General features: G+C 35.7%; 1 protein-coding gene across 13 annotated transcripts in view; it reads right to left on the minus strand.

The window, feature by feature from the left end:
• Nost (Nostrin) overlaps nucleotides 1-17,700 on the minus strand; it is a 205,149-nt gene that overhangs the window by 17,276 nt on the left and 170,173 nt on the right. The gene's annotated exons all lie outside the window — the stretch shown is intronic.

The following is a 17,700-nucleotide window of genomic DNA, read 5'->3' on the forward strand; positions in this document are numbered from 1 at the left end:
CCACATTTATTGTCCAATCGATGAGATATTTTTACCAGTTCATTGCTGTGGCTAGAAAACAAATCGTACAAAAATTTATGAAAATCGGGTAAGAATTTGATATTGCTCCAACAGTATATTTGATCAATTGGGCCCTATAATATAATCTTATATTAAAATCCAACCGATTTTCACAATTTTTTGTAGGATTACTTGCTTAGCCACAGAAATGAACTGGTAAATTTTCTCATCGATTCGATAATAAATGAGGCCTTTAAAGCAGTTTCTTGAAAATTTACCTTTGGCCCCATACAAATTACTATGGAAACTTTGAGGCCCCAGTGGCACGTGCTAACATATTCCGATGGTGCGCAAACTTTGGCAATCTTTAAATCTAACAAAACTAAACACTTTAGGGGGGTGCCGCATAAAAAATCCGATATCGATTTTTCCCCTTTGAGTTAAAACCAGTCTATTGTATATATATTTTCTTGATAATGTGTCTCCACACAATAAAACTGTATAGAATTCATAATCAGTAATCTCAACATTCTTATCTTATTTGATGATGTCAAATTATCTTTTAGAATCTCTTTGCAGGTATCCAACAATTATTTCCAATTATTTCCAAAATGGCAACGTTACGAATGCCGTACATAGTCAAGATTTTTTTGCGTACAATTAAAGAACAATTTAAATACATAACGCATTATTAAATTCTGCTCAATCATATAGCCAGCTAAATCTACAAACAACTCGAACAGAACAGAATCCTATAGGAGTTTTAAACAAAATACCATCATTCATGCCCATCGTTGCCAACAATTGCTTTCCTAGGCAAAAGGCCAAGTACCTGTGAAATGATGGCTATTATTATTTGAGTAACCTTGAAACTGACCAATAATTGTCAGTAGGCAATTGACCAACCAACAACCTACCAACCAACCAATCAAGGAATAATAATACATAGTTGGATGAAGAGGTTGTTATGCTGCCTGGCCTAAGGAGTAGAGAAGAAGAACAATGTTCACAACAATAGTAATGTCAGGATATTTTTAAAAACACTACATAGCTTACTGATGATGTTGTTATTTCTTTAAATGCTGTGAATTTCTATAGAGAGGACGACAGTTCAATATGCAGAGAATGCTGTAATAATCACATATTTCAAGAGAAGTGAAGACAATTGGTGTAAAATTGCCAAAGATATGAATTAAGTTGTGGCAATGGGAGGCAAATGAATACCCTATGGATTTTTTTCTATAGCAAAATGCACTGAGAATTTTTTTCTATAGAAAAAAAGACAGACCTGGTGTTTTTTCTATAGAAAAAAATTAGACCGGGGTCTGATAATTGCTTTCTATAGAAAAAACGCAGACCTGTTGTCTGAGAAAAAATTGAGGCCTTGCGCATGAGAATTTTTTTTCTATAGAAAAAAATTGAGACCTGGAGTCTGAGAATTTTTTTCTATAGAAAAAAAAATTGAGAACTGGGGCCTGAGAATTTTTTTCTATAGAAAAAAATTGAGACCTGGCGTCTGTGAATTTTTTTCTATAGAAAAAAAATTGAGACCTGTGGTCTGTGAATTTTTTTCTATAGAAAAAAATTGAGAATTTTTTTCTATCAAAGAGACCTGTTGTCTGAGAATTTTTTCTATAGAAAAAATTGAGACATGAGTTCTGAGAATTTTTTTCTATAGAAAAAATTGAGGCCTGTGTTAGGAGATTTTTTTTCCAGAAAAAATTGAGACCTGGGATCTGAGAATTTTTTTCTATAGAAAAAAATTGAGACATGTGGTCTGTGAATTTTACATTTTACATTTTAATGCATGTCCTCAAATAGACTTCCCATTCCAATTGGTTGATTATTGCTTTATTAGTCATTAGAGGAGTATAAAGGATAAGGGATTTCAGTTTTCTTTTTTACCCGTTAAACCAGCATTTTTTATTAAAAAATCTTATTTTTTCTATAGAAAAAATCGAAACACATATTGTTTTATTAGTCTTTAGAGGAGTATAAAGGATAAGGGATTTCTGTTTTCTTTTTTACCCGTTAAACCAGCATTTTTATTAAAAAATCTTATTTTTTCTATAGAAAAAATTGAAACATGAGGTCTGAGAACTTTTTTCTATATAAAAAACTGAGGCCTGGGGTCCGAGAATTTTTTTTTTCTAGAAAAAAATTGGGGCCAGGGCACAGTGGATCCACTTGTATGGAGAAAGTGGCCAAAAATATTTAGAGGGTAAAAATCAAGCCAATTCGCCGGTTACAGATTTGTGCTGCTGCGAAGAATGTTTTAAGACACCACGAGCGCAACATTCTCCCCCCTTTCCCCTCTGGGGGATATACGTAAGAATTGTTTTATGCTGTTAATACAAAATGACATGAACAAAGGTCCCGATTATCTTAAGATGCCAAAATAGGCTTGGGGAAACAAAACAATCTCCAAAACAACATAGAATCCAACCAATTTAGCGGATTAACAAAATCGAAATTTTTGTCAGAAAATTGGTAAAATTTTTAATATAGATCTTATAGCCCTCTTCCTGAAAGGCACCTTCCGCCAACGTAAGACAAATTTGGAAGAAGATTTCTTCATCTTGCCACTGGTGAAAATTATATTAATGTACGTGGTCAGATAACAGAGTTATACGCTAAAATATCCATAGAAACCATATTCTAGGGCAGCTTTAGTCAGTGACCCACCATTTATAGTCTGGCACTAATACTAAATAATCTTAAACCCATTACCTACTTTGAAAAATTATTCCCGAGGTGGGCACTGGTGGGCATCATGACTAAAACCTTAGGTCAAATTTAAGTATATGATCGAATTGGCATTACAAAATACACTTAGAAAATATGCAGCTAACTACAATTCCACAAAACGCTAACACACTATTTTTTAATGAAAATTATGCTATAACCTCCTCCTTCAAAATCCACTATAATATTTTGCTATACGTATTAGTTTCGCAATATTTTGAATATATTTACTTGCACTTAAAATATAGGTTGTACTCACAACAAAAAGTATTAGTCAAATGTTCCGACTTTTGAAGCTATTCTTAAGAAGATCGCGTTCAAATTAAACAAAGACTAATATATTTTTTAAAAAGGTTCATGTAGTAGCTGTCAGGGTTGCCAGATGTTGTACCAAAATTTTGACATTAATTTTTTTATTTTTGGCCAATGGGTGGATCCACTGTGCAGGGGTCCGAGAATTTTTTTTTCTAGAAATAAATTGAGGCCTGGGGTCAGAGAATTTTTTTCTAGAAAAAAATTGAGGCCTGGAGTCAGAGAATTTTTTTCTATAAAAAATTGAGACCTGTTGTCTGAGAATTTTTTCTATAGAAAAAAAAATTGAGACATGAGGTCTGAGAAATTTTTTCTATAGAAAAAAATTGAGGTCTGGGGTCCGAGAATTTTTTTCTAGAAAAAACAAGTAAAAAAGTATCAGTCGGCTTTGCCGACAGAGATATACCCCCAGCCTGTGCAAATTGAAACACTTTTTTAACAAAAAACTTGTGTATTTAGGGGGTTTCAAAATTTTGGTAGTATGAACCGACAAAAATGTTGATTAGGATTAAAGTTCAAAAATTTTGCGGAAAAGGTACTTAAAGGGATGGACCGACACAGACCATGGGGGTGCCATAGGGGGATGTTACACCCTTCGGGCTGTTTTCTCAAGAAGTATAGACTTGCCCCTGAAACAACTTTACCATCGTAATTGAGGCAGCGAATGTAAGTTGCTTCAACAAAAATCAAAGTCGAACCTGATCTATATCTGGTAGATATTATTAGAATGTGTAAAGTATGGACCAAATCGGTCACTCCCATCAAGAGTTATCGTACGCACAATTTTTCCGAATATTTTTTAACTTTTGTGGGGTAGGTACCTGAAGGAGTGGATCGATATGGCTTATCTACGAACTTAAAGTAAGTTTGGAAAGAATATTACGAAGGCCAAATTTTGGCCGGAATCGGCATATCCGTTCGAGAATTATCTTGCGCTTCCACCCATAAAATGGTGTCATAGCCCATCTTCGAACTTAAATCGAATCTGGACAAAATATTTTGATACCCAAAATTTGAACCAAATCGATTGATCCGTTCGAGAGTTATCGTGCGCACCAGCCAGCCAGACAGACAGACGGACATTGCTAGATCTACTCAAAATTGTCTGAAACGGATATCGTACAAACATACTTGGGGTCTAAAACCATTATTTCGATGAGGCACATTTTTGGTCGTATCAAAGTGTAAATACCCTCTTTAGCCTAAAGGCTGAGGGTATAATTAAGGCCTGGGCACAGTGGATCCACTTGAATGGAGAAAGTGACCAAAAATATTTAGAGTGTAAAATTCAAGCCAATGCGCCGGCTACAGCTTTGTGCTGCCGCGAAGAGTGTTTTAAGAAACCACAAGCGTAACATTTTCCCCCCTTTCCCCCCTGGTATACGGTAAGAATTGTTTTATGCTGTTAATACAAAATGACATGAACAAAGGTCCCGATAATCTTATGATGCAAAATAGGCTTGGGGAAACCAAACAATCTCCAAAACAACATAAAATCCAACCAATTTAGCGGATTAAAAAAATCAATATTTTTGTCTGAAAATTGGTAAAATTTTTAAATTAGTTCTTATAGCGTTCTTCCTGGAAGGCACGTACCGCCACCTTAAGACAAATTTGGAAGAAGATTTCTTCATCTTGCCACTGATGCCAATAATGTTAATGTACGTGTTCAGACAACAGAGTTATACCCTAATATATCCATAGAAACCCTATTCTAGAGCAGCTTTAGTCAATGACCCACCATTTATAGTCTGGCACTAATACTAAATAATCTTAAACCCATTACCTACTTTGAAAAATTATTCCCGAGGTGGGCACTGGTGGGCATCATGACTAAAACCTTAGGTCAAATTTAAGTATATGATCGAATTGGCATTACAAAATACACTAAAAAAATATGCAGCTAACTAGAATTCCACAACACGCTAAAACACTGTTTTTACTAAAAATTAAGCTATTACCTCCTCCTTCAAAATCCACTATAATATTTTGCTATACGTATTAGTTTCGCGATATTTAGAATATATTGACTTGCACTTACAATATAGGTTGTACTCACAACAAACAAGTAAAAAAGTATCAGTCGGCTTTGCCGACAGAGATATACCCTCAGCCTGTGTATATTGAAACAGTTTTTTTCCCAAAATACGTTTGTATTTAGGGCGTTTGAACCGACAAAAATGTTGATTGAGATAAAAGATCAAAAGTTTTGCGGGGGAGATACTAAAAGGAATGGATCGACATTGACTGTTATGGAAGTGGATCTCCAGCCACAACATATGGTGCCATAGGGGTTTTTGCACTCGTCGGGCTGTTTGTTCAAGAAGTATGGACTTGCCCCTAAAAAAACTTTACCATCGTAATTGAGGCAGCGAATGCAAGTTGCTTCAACAAAAATCAAAGTGATTCGGTATCAGGTCTTAAAGTGAACTTATCCAAAATTTTGTGTGGGAGGTACCGGATGGAGTGGACAAATATAGTCCATATTTGAACCTGATCTATATCTGGTAGATATATTAGGATGTGTAAAGTATAGACCAATTCGGCCACTCCCTTCAAGAGTTACCGTACGAACAACTTTTCCGAACATTTTTGAACTTTTGTGGGGGAGGTACCTGAAGGAGTGGACCGATATGGCTTATCTTCAAACATAAACTATGTTTGGACAAAATATTTCTAAGGCCAAATTTTGGACCGAACGGAAGATCTGTTCGAGAGTTATCTTGCGCTCCAACCACCTCACACGGTGTCATAGGGGTTTTTTGCAATTTTCAGGCTATTTTCTCAGGAAGTATGGACTTGCGCCTGATGAAACTTGTACCGTCGTATGGAGGGCAATGAATACAAGTTGCTAAAAAAAAATTAAAGCGATACGAGAGATGGTCCTAAACTGAACTTTTCCGAAATTTTGTGTGGGATGTACCCGAAGGAGTGGACCGATTGAGTCTATATTGAAACCTTATTTAAGTCTGGTACACGTTTCACGATGGGCAAAGTACGGACCAAATCGGTTACTCCCTTCAAGAGTTATCGTGCGCACAAATTTTCCGAACATTTTCGAACTTTTGTGGGGGAGATACCGGAAGGAATGGACCGATATAGCCCACCTTCGAACTTAAACTAAGTTTGGGTAAAATATTACGAAAGCCAAAATTTGAACCGAATCGGTTTATCCGTTCGAGAATTATCGTGCGCTCCAGCCAGCCAGGCAGACAGACAGACAGACGGACGGACATTGCTCAATCGACTCCAAATTGTCTGAAACACATTTCGTCCAGACATACTTGGGGTCTAACACCATTATTTCGATGAGGCACATTTTGCCCGTATGAAAGTGTATATACCCTCGTTAGCGTAAATGCTGAGGGTATAAAAATACTAGTCAAATGTTCCGACTGTTGAAGCTATTCTTAAGAAGATCGCGTTCGAATGAAACAAACATTAATATATTTTTAAAAAGGTCCATGTCATAGCTGTCAGAATTGCCAGATGTTGTACCAAAATTTTGACATTCATTTTTATATTTTTGGCCAATGGGTGGATCCACTGTGCTGGGGTCCGATAATTTTTTTCTAGAAAAAAATCGGGACCTGGGATCTGAGAATTTTTTTCTATAAAAAAATTGAGACCTGGAATCTGAGATTTTTTTATATAGAAAAAACTTGGTCTGTGAATTTTTTTCTATAGAAAAAACTGAGACTTGGGATCTGAGAATTTTTTTCTATAGAAAAAAAATTGAGACTGGGATCTGAGAATTTTTTTCTATAGAAAAAAAATTGAGACCTGTGGTCTGTGAATTTTTTTCTATAGAAAAATACGATTTTTTAATAAAAAATGCTGGTTGAATGGGTAAAAAAGGAAAACAGAAATCCATTATCCTTTATACTCCTCTAAAGACAAATGAAACAATAACCAACCAATTGGAATGGGAAGTCTATTTGAGGACATGCATTAAGATGTTTTGTAGCAAAAGCAATCCTTAAGAAGTCAAATAGCAATGCATAAGGAATTCAATGGAAAAAGAAACAAAAAAATTAACACCAAGGAAAGTTACAAGAGCTAAGCGTTATTGCAGGGTCCTTTGTAGCAAGCAACATCATGTCCATACATCCATCCATATGCCTGGTTGGAGTTGGATCTGTGCAATTATAAAAATGATGAATTACAATGCGTATATGTATAAGGAATTCTTAGGAACAGGTATTGCCACGAACATGAATTACCCATCTTCTTCGTCGTCATGTGTTTCTAAACAGAACGAAAGACACCTAGAAACTATGACATTTTTCCTGTTGCTATTATTGCAGTTTGTCAGGTGGTTAGGTTAGTTGGCTGGTCTGGGCCAAAAAGGTGGCAATTTAAACAAAAATCACGTACGCGTAATTTTAACGCCATAAAAATAGTAGAACAACAACAGCAACAAATACCTAGTAAGGTAAAAGCAAGTTACAAAGAGAATAATGTCATACATTTAGCTTGGCTCTCCTTTTGCTTTGATAAACACTTAAGACTTTAGGAAAAAGAGAAATGAAATTATTATTTTGTTGTGCATATATGTGTGGAATGAGGTCTGTTGCCTATTCCAAGAGATCCCGGAGGAAAAATACCCTTGCCTGGTTTCTTACCTCCTACCTCCTACATATCTAATTAGAGTTTATTTTTAAATACATCAACTCGTCGTCTGCTAAACAAACATCCTTTGGTGATGTCCTTATTACAAGAAGGGATGAACGCGTCTATCACTTCAAATAAACGAAACGTAACATGCATTCTATTTATAAACCCTAACTGGGAGAAACAATGCCTTTAGGAAGCTGGAGGTGTTTTAATGGATTAAAAATAGAAGATGAAATAAAAACAAAAAAGAAGAGCAAATACTTAATGGGTCGACAGCCTTTAGTGTTGGTGGCAAGGATAATAAATAAACGAAATGCAAGGGACTTGTTAGGTTAGGTTGTATTCAATGGCTTAGTTAAATTAAAATGTGAAGAACAATTTTAAAAATTTCTAAAATAGACAATGGGCAGACTAGTTAATTTCTTTCAGAATATTTAAAATATCCACCTATTATTTTCTTCCATTTTAATTTCTTCTCTATCTCACTATAAAGGCCTCATTTACCTCGAAATTGTTACGGAATTATTGTAATTGGCAACAATGTCGAGGTTACGGCATACAAAATTCTGAGCATTCCGAATGAAATTCATGCTTACTTGCTTTCGAATTCAAAAGTAAATATTAGGGTGATGGTATTTCGATTTTTTTTTTCTCAACAATTATTTTCTTTGTATGAACATTCGCCTATATATCACAATTAGTTGTTTTATAAAAATCCAGAAAGGACAAGGGAAGCATCTCGCATATCAATGAGTGCATCCCGATTCATATTAGCTCAATTATATGGGTCCTACTGTTTACCACCGAGTCCGAACGGAGTATCTTACAATCCACCATGGCTGAAAAACTCAGGAAATGTCGCCAACATTACACTGAGGTGTACTTTGCCACCATTGAAAATTTGATGTTGCATGGCCTGGGAATCGAATCCGAATATTCAGTGTGAAAAGCGGGGGTGCAACACAGGGTCACCCTCTTAATTTATTCCAATTTAACATAATTTTTTTAAATATTTTATCAGTTTAGAGGTTATTTTTGGAATCACCCTATATATAAAATGTAATATAATTAAAAATAATTTATATAAATAAAAATCTAATATCGTTCATTTATAATTTCATTTTCTGGGTTACGTAGGCGATGAACGATACCATGCAACGGTCGTGACCGGCTTCAACATGGCAACGGCCGGGATTTATATTGGCCCCTCTTTCATCTCTTGTGGATACTGACCTCCTCGTGGTGTTACCTGGGGTAGTGAGCTAACATAGAGAAGGAGCAGCATACACTAGGGTAATGACTTTTTGACATTTTTCCTCAAAAATAATTTCCTGTAGCAGGGATGAATGAACTTTTGCCTATTAATCACTATGCTATCGTTTATTCCATTGAAATATAAAAAAAGTTCACGCACAAATCGATTTTAAAAAAATAATTTTTTGAAAAAATATATGAAATGAAAAAAAAATTTTTTTCAAAAAAATATTTTTTGTTGCACGAATGAATAAATATAAGCCTACTAATAACTATAATAACGTTTATTTCAGTCAAATATTAAAAAAGTCGCGAAAAAAGTCATTTTGAAAAAATTTAAAATTTTTTGTTTTTTGTTAAAAAATGATATTTTTGAATAAAAGCGTTTACGACATTTTTACGATTCTCAGAATTGAAGAAAAATAGTGAGAAATAAATTTTATTTCATTTTAATTATCTCATGTGGCTCTAAAGTTTATTTTCAATTATATATCTGTTTTCAGTGACTTCAAAAAATTGTCCATAATTTTGATAAATTCAAATTTTAAAATCATTTTGTGCGTGAGGTTTTTCCACCGAATCACCTTATAATTAAGATTTTATGTAATCTTATGGCAAAACTCATCACGCTATGATACAGGGATATGAGGTTGTAAAAAAGTCATAACCCTAGCTTACACACTGGCAGATGTACTTGGAAAGGACAAGGCCGACATTACTGCCATGCAGGAAATACGATGGATTGAGAAAGGCGTCACAACAACACCTAAGGGTGACGCACTGACACCACCATGACATAAAGCATGATTTTGGTTGCGGATTTGTAGTTGGTCGGAGGTTAAAACATTCGGTCTCCAGCTTCACCTCAGTGAAAGAAAGACTCGCTACAATTCGATTGAAAGAAAGATTCTCCAACATCAACTTTATTTGCGCTCATGCTCCCACTGAAGGCAAGGAATAACAGACTAAATGTATATTTTACGAGCGCTTAGAAGAAATATGTGACCGTTACCCTGACCATGACATTAAAATTATTCTATGTGATTTTAATCCCAAAATTGGAAAGGAGAATATCTTTGCCCCCATAGTCGGGAAATTCAGTCTCCACCGTGACATATGTGACAAAGGTATGAGCTAGCACCACCAGATTTAAGCATCTCGACATTCACAAGGGCACCAGGCTATCTCGAGATCAGAAAACAAGAAATCAAATTGATCACGTCGAGAGTGTTGGATGTACGTTCATTGTATGTACGTTGGAGCAAAGGCACGCACCCGATTAATCGTAACAAATAAAGTACGAGCAGACACAACACGAAAGTTAGACATCGGTAAGCTGCAATCACAACAGATAGCAACAGCATATTCCACTCAACTTGCCCAATTGCTTAATCAAAGGACTCCTCGTTCCGATAACATATAAGCAAAATGCAAAGGAATTGCTCACTTCATGCAAACAGCCGCAAAATCCATTCTTGGATACCAGAGACCTCCACCAAGGATTTCATGGTATGACCAGTAGTGTCGAACTGCTACCGAAGAGAAAAATGCGGCATATAGGGCTACTCTACAATCAGTAGCAACGCGTAGCGCACGATAGAGGTATCAGGAGAAAAGGAGAGAGGAGAAACGTCTTTTCCGCAGGAAAAAGAGAGAGATGGAAAAGCGGGAGTGTGAACAAATCGAGATGTACAGGAGACAGAATGAAGTGCGAAAATTAGACCAAAGAACTGATAGCATTGGAACTGACACATCCTCCTGTAGAGACCAGCAAGGTAATTTGGTAACTGATGCAGAGAATGTTCTCAGGATAAGTTTTTTCCAAACTGTTGGTGGAAAAAAGCATTGGATGCTAGCGAAGACGGCAAAGATACCACAGATCCAATCCCAGAAGTTGGTATCGAATGTATACCGCCCGGCCAAGATGAGGTAAAGACAGCAATAAACCGGCTGAAGAATAATAAGGCAGCAGGAGCCGATGACTTACCAGCCGAGCTGTTCAAATCCGGAGGCGACACGCTGATAGGGTGTATGCATCAGCTAGTTAGCACCATCTGACGGGAAGAACCGGTAACCGATGATTGGAAGCTGAGCATCATGTATCCAGTTCACAAGAAGGGATATAAGACTGTGTGCTCTAACTATAGGGGCATAAGTCTGCCCCCTAGTGGCAGGTATATTGTGAGAACGACTGAAGCCTATGGTCAACAAAATAATTGTGCCATTTACCCTACGGCAAATTCTGGAGAAGACTCAAGGATGCAGATCGACACCTACCACCTTTTTATACCCTCCACCATATGGAGGGTATAATTAAATTTGTCATTCCGTTTGTAACACATCGAAATATTCGTCGGAGACCCTATAAAGTATATATATTATTGATCAGCATAAAATTCTATGTCGATTTGACCATGTCCGTCTGTCCGTCCGTCAGTCCGTCCGTCTGTCTGTCTGTTGAAATCAAGATACAGCTCGCAATTTTAAAGATAGAGAGTCAAAATTTGGTACAGAAGTTTTTATTACTTGCAGGATGGTTGGTATTGAAAATGGGATATATCGGTCCACGTTTTGATATAGCCCCCATAGAACGGTACCTCCCGATTTTCGGTATTTTTAAGGTTTTAGCTTCATTATCCTACCAAAATGGCTGAAATTTGGTACGTAGTCTTCTTTATGGGTATAAAACTTTCCCCCAGAATTTCGTCGGTATCGGTCCACACCTTCATATAGCCCCCATAGAACGGTACCTCCCGATTTTCGGTATTTTTAAGGTTTTAGCTTCATTATCCTACCAAAATGGCTGAAATTTGGTACGTAGTCTTCTTTAGGGGTATACAACTTTCCCCCAGAATTTTGTTGGTATCGGTCCACACCTTCATATAGCCCCCATAGAACGGTACCTCCCGATTTTCGGTATTTTTAAGGTTTTAGCTTCATTATCCTACCAAAATGGCTGAAATTTGGTACGTAGTCTTCTTTAGGGGTATAAAACTTTCCCCCAAGAATTTTGTTGGTATCGGCCCACACCTTCATATAGCCCCCATAGAACGGTACCTCCCGATTTTCGGTATTTTTAAGGTTTTAGCTTCATTATCCTACCAAAATGGCTGAAATTTGGTACGTAGTCTTCTTTAGGGGTATACAACTTTCCCCCAGAAAATTGTTGGTATCGGTCCACACCTTCATATAGCCCCCATAGAACGGTATCTCCCGATTTTCGGTATTTTGAAGGTTTTAGCTTCATTATCACACCGAAATGGCTGAAATTTGGTATTTAGACTTCGTTGGGGGTACTCAAACTCCCCTTTAAATTTGTCGGTATAGGTCCACGCCTTCATATAACCCCCATGGAAAGGTACCTCCCGATTTTTCATATTTTGAAGATTGTGTCTTCAATATTCCACCAAAATGGCTGAAATTTGGTATTTAGTCTTCAATGTGATATAAAACTGTTCGTCAGAAATATGTCTGTACAGGTCCACGCATTCATATTGCCCCATTTCTGACTAACATTCGTCGATATAGGTCCACGTTTCGATATAGCCCCCATAGAACGGTACCTCCCGATTTTCGTAATACTAAAGATTGTGACGTCAATATCCAACCGAAATGGCTGAAATTCGTTATTTCGTCTTCCAAGAGTTCTAAAATATTCCAGAAGAGTATTAGAAGCGTACTTCTTGATTTTCGGTATTTTTTAAGTTTTAGTCACATTCTCTTACCGAAATATAGGAAATTTGGTATTAAGTCTTCTTTGAGCCTAAAAACTTTCCGTCAGAAATTTGTCGGTATAGATCGACGTTTTGAAATAGCCCATATAGAATGCTGCCTCACATTGTTTTACCGAAATTGCTGAAATTTAGTATTAAGTCTTCTTCATACACGAAAGGAAACTAATTATTCCATTTTACTTCAATACAACTTGTGGTGGAGGGTATAACAAGTTCGGCCCGGCCGAACTTAACACCGTTTTTACTTGTTCTTGATTATAAAGCAGCCTTCGGCTTTATAAAATGGCATTAACTGATACTCGATCCTCAGTTAAAATAGGAAAGAACATCTCCGAAGAATTTAGTACCAAAAGAAGTTTCAGACAAGGAGATAGTTTTTCGCGAGACTTATTTAACATTCTGCCGGAAAAGGTTATACGATATGCAGATGTTAAAAGAAATGACATAATTGACACATGTTACTTGCTTATGCTGACGAAATAGACATCATTGACCTATCAGTTAAAGAAGTAACTGATACCTTTAAGATGGTCGAAGTAAATTCAGTTAAAGTGGGTCTGGCAGTAAACGACGAGAAGACTAAGTTGATGGTGTCGACGCGCAATGCAACTATAGAGCACGGACCAACAATGGAAGTTGGTTCCTATAATTTTGAGGTAGTAAAAGACTTCGTCTTCCCCGGCACCGCCATAAACACAACAATTAACATCAGTTGTGATATAAGGAGAATTGTATTGGTCAACAGATGCTTCTTTGGCTTAAGAAAGCAGTTTAAAAACAAAGCCACATCTCATCAAACAAAAATTGCGCATTACAAAACACTGATACTACCCGTGCTAATATATGGTACAGAAGCCTGGGCAGTGCTTGGTAAGTCGTGAGAGAAAAAAATCTTCGAAAGACCTACGGGACAATCTGCGTTGACGGTGAATATCGACGTCGTATGAACCAAGGGCTGTATCTGCTATACAACGAGATCAACGATTGCGTTTGTTAGGCCATATAATAAGTATGAGCGATGATGAGCCCGCTAAAAAGGCGTATAAATACGGGCCACATTCGCGATGGAGCGAACAAGTGGAAGGCGAGATCGAAAAATGCGGTATTCCGAAAGGCAAACCAACAAACAGGAATGGATATCTTTTCTTAGTTCGGCTTGATAATTTCTGTAAAATTGAAAACAATTTTCACCTTACATGTAAGTTTTTTTTCTAATCTTAAATAAGAATTCATCATCACCCTAATAATTATGCCTTTCTTTATTCGAAATCTAATTACTATGGCTTCCATCCACGACACTAAATAAAGCAAACATTTTTATCACCACAAATTAGGCGATTAAATTAATAGAAAACCACAACAACACAAATGTTAAGGCACCAATTATCAATTTTATTAAGTATGATAGATTATGTGGAGTGCTTATAAAACAATTATGACGTTTTTATGGGCACAAACAATTGTCTTCTCAGTTGGACAATATTCGTTATCAAGTGATAAAAACAGAAGAATTGTTTTTGAATTTGATTTGTTTGTTATTTTTTAATTATACTAAATACATTTCACTAAAAACCATTAATTGATAACATTTCATCAACAATGTTGAAAATAATACAGTTGGTAAAACTTGTCCCTCCTTGAAGGTTCCCAAACCATTTCAGAAATTGAAATAATTTTCTTTGAAATAATTCTCATCATATATATTATTCACATATCAGTACACAAATTATTTAACATTCTCTAACTACATATGCAAACGTTGTAATGTAGAGTTGCATAGCTCATGAACAAAATGGGTTCAATTGAAGGATTCATTGTAAAGAACCTATGAATTAAATTAGTCAATATAGTTCACTTTACTTCCCCGAGCACTGACCGAAAGTTCAACAAAGAAACGATTAAAGAATCAGAGATTACCAATTTCGTTCGGCACGTCATATGCATAATGCGACCCCATCATCTGAGTTAACTGAAGTCTTTGTAAATGCAATAAGTTTTATTTACGTTTCGACACACACACAAAACTTTATTCTTCGTATTAATTTATTTTAAAACTTTTACAAATGTCAATACACTCGCTTTTGAATTACACCATAATTATTTTTGGCCAGATAACTTAATGAATTACTTGTTTTGGAGTAGTTTAATATTTTCTTTTGTTGTTTGTTCTTTTTCGGTATAACGGTGCTCTTCAACCAACTTTAAATAGAAGGTACTTACACCTGGGAAATTTCTGCGGATTCTGAAACTACAATGTTCATAGATGAGAAAAATCAAAAAAATCGCCGGAGCGCTTTTTAAATAAATCGCGATCAAAGTGCACATTTTTAGGTTTATTTTAGGATTTCCCGATTTTGCTTGCGGTTTGCAAGCCCTATCGAAAAGGGATTAGAGAAAATATTTTAGCTTTGAAAATTCTATACAAGATTGTCCTCTATGATATTTTCGTAGGTTTTACCATTTTTGAGATATAGAAGTTCACATTTTGACAATTCGCTGACTGTCTCCTTATTAAACAATGCCATGTCTGTAATTTCCCAATTTAAACTTACATATCTCAAAAATGGTACAACCTAGGAACAAGTCACGAAAGCCAATCTTGTGGAGAATTTTCACAGCTATAAGCTATTCTCTAGTCCCATTTGGACAAAACTTACCGTTTTCAAGAAAATCGTGAAAACCTAACAAAAAAAGGGGGTTTTAAAGCTTTCAAATTATTTTCTCAATAATTATGGACTTGCCAATCAAAAAACTTGTACCATCGCACTGCACTATAGGTAATTTGCCCAGTTTTTGAGGCAAAAAGTCGATTTTGCAACTTTCAATAATAATAATTTTTTAGTTGGCATTGAAAAAAGAACACGCCAAAATTTATTAATATTAATGATATTTTTCAAAATAGCGGTTTAAATTGCAGCCAAAGAGAGAATTTCGAAGAAAAACTAAAAAATATATATTGTAAGGCATATTTCAATGTATTTAAAACCTCGGAAAAATAAACTAAATATATGTAAAATGTAATAGATTGGCAATTTAAGAGGAATTTATTTAATATATAATAAAGCTTAAACATTTTGGATAGGGACCAAAAAAGACAAAAAGTCAGAAATATTTTATTTTTCTTAAACTCACTTCATATAGACTTATACTAAATTGGCCGTGTTTGGCCGTGATTTTGGCACCAAGAACACATTACTGAAAGTCTTCTGCATTGGTATTACTAGGTTTCAAATCCCGATTTTGCCCGTTTCCTGATATTTATGAGATTTTATAAGGGTACTTCTCAATAAAAAGTCTTAAAATTGTGGAAGTTTGGTTTGAGGAAATAAACAATAAATTTAAAAAATATTGTTGTTTACAATTTCATTGCGAATAAAATAAGTAATGGCGACAAATTTTTCGGTATATCCGTGGTTTTCTATAAACGGTGCGGCAGTAGTAAGCTTTATTTTATCTCTCTATTACGTATTAATCATTGATACGGCTTAGGGGAGTACTAAACTTGTCTTTATTAACGTATATTCAAAACTTATACAAAACTGTAGTAACAATTCGTTGGAAAATCTGCTCGCGGGGACAACATTTTTGTTACTTACTACCGTGATCGTTTTCAACAGTTTGTTGTGTATAAGAAAACTAATGAAAATTTCATTGGAAGAAATACACTACCGCTCACTTGAATATAATATTTTCTCTATATTTATTTTCTCTATATTATATTTTCTCTATATTACGACGAAAGGAGACAGTCTTCCAAAAATAAACTTGTTGAATGAAAAAAGCAAGCTTTGTTGGGCATCACACCCGATTATTTAAAGAATCCTTGACCAAGCAGGATATACGGGTGTATCCTTAATCAGGAGGGATATACTTTTAGTGAATATTACTGAAAGTACTTCGTTTTCAATATAGAGTAAATATGCATCGATATTTTACTACAATCTTTCTGTATTCCCAAGTTTTAAAGGGGGGTTATATTCAAATGAGCCAATTTTTTTACTTCAATTTTTGACTTTATTTTGTTTTCCTTGCATAATTCTTATGAAAGTTGGGTTTGAATGCAAATGAATGAATAAGTTTACTCCAAACACATGAAGCAAAATATAATAAAACTTCAAAATTTCGTATCTTGTATATTTCGAAAAAAATGGAGGTTGAAAAAAATTTTTCAGGGGGTTCTATTCAAGTGAGCGGTAGTGTAGCTTTGTTCGTTATATACGTAGTTGCTTATAACCGTTGTTCGTTATATCCGAATTTCTCTGTAAAAATCTTTGCTTTATCTCACTTTTACACATAAATAGTTTAAAAAGTTAAAAAATCCTTTATATCCGCTGCTATTATTTTTTGTCTCAAAAACAGGGCAAATTACCTATAGTGCATCGTAATAGGGGCCTTGAGTACAACTGCACTTTTCCGAAATTTTGTGTGGGAGGTACCCGAAGGAGTTGACATATACTGTCCATATTGTAGCCGAATCTACGTCTCGTAGAAATATACGATGTGCAAAGTATGGAGGAAATCGGTTAACCCCTTCCCCTTCGAGAGTTACCGTGCGCACCATTTTAACAAAAAGTTTTGAACTCTTGTGGTGGAGGTCCATCTTAGAACTTGTTTTAATTTTGCGCAAAATATTACGACTGCCAAATTTTGGATCGATTTTTTTTAACCGTAGGAGAGTTATCGTGCGCTGCCCTCACTACATAAGGTGCCTTAGCTTTTCCAGCTTTAGGGATATTTCCTCAGGATGTATGGACTTGTCCCTGAAAAAACGTGTACCGTCGTAAAGAGGGCGAGTGTCAAAAAAATCAAAACGATTCGAGAGCAGATCTTAAATTGCAGTTTTTCCAAAATTTTGTGCGGGGGGTACCTGTAGGAGTGGACCGATTGATTCCATACTAGAACTCGATCTATGTCAGAAAATATTACGATGTGCGAAGTATGGGTCAAATCGGTAAGTCCCTTCGAGATTTATCGTCCGCATAATTTTTGCGAAAAATTTTGAACTATTGTGGGGGGGTTACCCGAGGGGGTGGGCCGA

The sequence above is a fragment of the Musca autumnalis genome, unplaced genomic scaffold (assembly GCF_047663935.1).
Source record: "Musca autumnalis isolate F117 unplaced genomic scaffold, ASM4766393v1 scaffold_3, whole genome shotgun sequence".
NCBI lineage: Eukaryota > Metazoa > Arthropoda > Insecta > Diptera > Muscidae > Musca > Musca autumnalis.